Below are 4,017 nucleotides of genomic sequence, written 5' to 3'. Positions count from 1 at the left end.
AGGGCTACTGCCCCAAGGGAGATGACAGCAAGCCTCAGGCCACAAAGGTGCCGCTGCACTCAGTGGTATAGCAACTCCATGAAGAACCTGGTTTTAGGGAGGGCTATGTAGTGAAAGAGACCATTGCTCCTACTCCATGTGCAAGCACTGTGTCATCAATGCCACCAACACAGAGTATGCTGTCAAGGTCACCAACAAAAGCAAGCGGATCCCTCAGGGGAGACAGAGATTCTTCTGCTGTACGGGCAGCACCCCAATATCATCACTCTGAGAGATGTGTACAATGATGGCAAACACGTGTACCTGTTGACCGAGCTGATGGGGGGCCAGGAGCTGCTGGACAAGATGCTATGCAAACATTCTTCTCAGAACGGGAGGCCAGCTTCGTGCTGCACCATCAAGACCACAGAAAACCTACAACATCCTGCTCATGGACCAGTCAGGCAACCCCAAGTGCCTGCCCATCTGTGATTTTCACTTCACCAAGTAGCTGCAGGTGAGAATAGCCTTCTCATGACACCTTGCCACACGGCCAGCTTAGTGATGCCAGAGGAGCTGAAACACCAGGGCTATGACAGACAAGGCTGTGCCATCTGGAGCCTGGGAATCCTGCTGTACACCATGCTGGCTGGTACATTGCATTTGCCAATGAGCCCAGCGACACACTGGAGGAAATCCTGACCCGATTCAGCAGCAGAAAGTTTACCTTCAGCAGGGGAAACTGGAACATGGTTACGAGATAGCCAAAGACCTGGTGTCCAAGACACTGCGTATGGACCCCTACCAGTGCCTCACGGCTAAGCAGGTCCTGCAGCATCCGTGGATCACCCAGAAAGACAAGCTTCCCCAGAGTCAGCTGCCCCACTGGAACTGCAGCTCGTGACGGGAGCCATGGCTGCCACATACTCTGCACTCAACAGCGCTGAGCCCACGCCCATCAAGGCCTCTATCCTGGCCCAAGAGCGGGTAAGCTGCTGTTGACCACCCTGTGAAGACCTGTAGCCTCCGGGCTGCAGGCCAGTGTTAGCCCCACAGAATCAGCACCCTTGCAGAGGAACAGGTTGAGTTCTAGGCCAGAGGGACTGGAGTCCACGGGGCCCAGGAAGCAGCCACACAGCTCACCTCAGCAAGGTGGGAGAAATGCCTTCTCCTCTCAGGAATGGACTCCTCTAGGCTCAGGCTCTGCTATTTGAAATCAATTCACTGTACAAACTGTTATCTTTAAGGAAAAAAATGGTATCCACCACCATGGGTTTTACAAGATCCCTTTGCCTTCCTGGGAGTGGAGATAGGCAGGGCAGTCCCTGGAAGGGAACTGAGTCATGTAGGGTGCTCTGTGGCTGAGACTCCTGAGAGCAGCTTGGGGTCCTACCCTGGGCCCCCCTAATTGGCCATCTGTAGCCATCAGCACACGTCTCCAAAGCAGTCCATGTCACCTCTCAGAGCCTCTGGCTGTTTGGCAGAACTCACTCTGTTCCAATGGCTCCTTTTCCGTTCCGTTCTGCAGGGGCCTGGGCCACTCCTGGTGGAGGAAAGGACAGGCTCCGGGCCAGCTCCCAGCCCAGGCACCTGCATCCACACCAGCCCTGCCAGTGGGTTTCCCGACGGGGGGCCGGCCTGCCTCAGGAGACGATGTGGGAAGCACTTTTTGGCTAGTTTCTGTGGGGTCTGCTGCAGGATGGAGTTCACAGGAGGCCAGGGGTGCAGGCCACGAGGGGCAGGGGCTTTCTTTATTTCTTCCTCAGCTGGTTACTCAGAGTTCATCTGTTCATGGCCTTTCTAATAAACTTACAGTTGAGCTGAAAAAAAAAGTAAATAAATAAAATTAAATGATTAATTAGGAGGACCAGCAGACAACATAATGGCTGCATTGCTGGACTCCTATGTAGTTGACCATGGTTCTAATTCCAGACCCGGTGGTTTAAACTCATGCCAGGTGCATATGTGTGCAGGCCCAAAGTCCTGAGAGGAGAATGGAGGAGCAGGAATTGTGGCGTGGCCATCCCCCCCCCCGCTTTTTGGGGTGCGGATTTTCCCCCTTCTGCCTCTTTGTTTTTCTGTCTCACTGGCAAGTACACATGAACTATAGCAAATATCTGTCTTAAAAGAAAAAAATAATTAATTAGGACCAGCAGGTGACATGGTGGTTTAGGCGCTGGACTTACACGTGGCCGATGGCAGTTCAAGCCCAGGACCTAGCAGCTTGCTTTCTCACTTTCTCTCTCTGTCTCTGTCTCTTTCTGGTGAGTGTTTATAGCAAATTTTAAAAAATAATAAAATTATTCTTCTAAAATGTAATTGATTAATTAAATAAAAACACATTCATTTGCTCAGTGTTTGTAGTAAATTATTTAAGAGCTTTGTTTTTTTAAAAGAGGCTTTTGCCTTAGGGCATATGCGCTCTCAGGAAAGAGAGAGACAGACATGGTGAGAGTGAAAGTGAGAAGTCACCCCCCACACCACAAACCCTTCTCATTATCCTCTGACGATTCTGGGCACACACACATGTGGCTGGCGTGATTTTCAAGCAGCCAGGTCGGGTACTCAAGCCGTACTTGGTCATGTAGAGTTCAGTGCCTTAACCACCATGCCACCTACTGGCCCCAGACCTCTGGCAAATTTGAAAAAATGAACTTAGCTGTGTTCCAGCAACTGAATTTATGGGCACTGAAGTGGAAATTTCTTAAATTTTTCACTTGCCATAAAATATTAGTCTTTTGTTTTTTCAACCGTTTTTTTTTTTTTTTGGAGAGTTTTTTTTTTGCTTTCAGGCGTGTGGGCTTGCCAGACAGAGAGAGACAGAGAGACAGAAAGCGAGAAATCACCCCCGGGGAGGATGGTCACGCCGCAATCCCTTCTCCTCCATTCTCCTCTCGGGATCTTGGGCATGCACACACACGTGTCTGGCATGAGTTTTAAGCCACCCGGTCTGGGACGGGAACCGCGGTCGACTACGTGGGAGTCCAGTGACATAGCCATTACGCTAACCGCTGGTCCCTTTTTCAACCATTTAAACATGTAAAAACCACGCTTGGTGATGGGATGTTCAGAAACAGACATTAAGCCAGATTTGGTCAATGAGCCATATTACCCACCCCTGATTTAGGCTAAACCAGCCTTCGATTAGTAATCTTTCAATAAAACATTCTTTTTTGGGGGGGTGGGGCACAGGCCACCCTCACTGGAAAGAGACAGAGAGGAAAAATAAGAAATCACCCCCAGGAGAGATGGCCATTCCTTCTCCTTCATTTTCTTCCTGGGATTTTGGGCACACATGCACATGTGCCTGGTGTGATTTTTTTAAGCTGCCAGGTTCAGGACTTGAACCACAGCCCACTTTGTGGGAGTCCAGTATCTTAACCACTGTACCACCTGCTGGCCCCTCAATAAAACATTATTATCCAGTCTTGTGAGTTTTTCCCCTTCTCCATCTGCTCTCTTCTCGTTCGTCAATTTTACCTCATCTTTTACTATTAATTACTACATATTGCTTCCATTTAAATAAAACTTCCTGTGCTGATATAGAAACTTTGGGAACTCAGAGGAAAAAATAGGAAAGCATTTTTTTTACAGCAAGTAGGGACCAGAGGTTAACTCCTTCAATCAATGAACAGGTATTATGGCTCAGGCAGTACGGAGGCCTGTTCTGGTGATAATATTCAGTCTTACAGTCACCAACAGTGACCTAACACATGAAGGCCACCAACCGAGCTCATCTATCAGATATCCTGAGAACAGTGAGACCTACAGTAGAAACCTTTTGTAATAATTATTTTTTATTTAATTTTATTTATTCATTTATTTTAATTTGACCAGAGAGACACGGGGCCAGGGGAGTGAGAAAGCAAGCCACCAGGTCTGGGACTCGAACCGTGGTTGGCCATGTGGGAATGTCCATTCGCTTTAACCACCATGCCACCTGCTGGTCCCTGAAACAGACATTTTTTTTTTTTTTGAGAGATTTTCACTGTAGGGCGCATGCGCTTGCCAGACAGACAGAGAGAGACATAGAGACAG

At 48.7% G+C, this 4,017-nt stretch overlaps 1 pseudogene; it reads left to right on the top strand.

Moving 5' to 3' along the window:
• The window catches only part of LOC102473413 (ribosomal protein S6 kinase alpha-1-like), a 16,180-nt pseudogene that overhangs the window by 3,275 nt on the left and 8,888 nt on the right, over positions 1 to 4,017 (top strand).

Source organism: Tupaia chinensis, unplaced genomic scaffold, assembly GCF_000334495.1.
Source record: "Tupaia chinensis unplaced genomic scaffold, TupChi_1.0 Scaffold145519_1, whole genome shotgun sequence".
Classification (NCBI taxonomy): Eukaryota; Metazoa; Chordata; class Mammalia; order Scandentia; family Tupaiidae; genus Tupaia; species Tupaia belangeri.
This window is presented reverse-complemented; position numbering and strand designations above follow the sequence as displayed.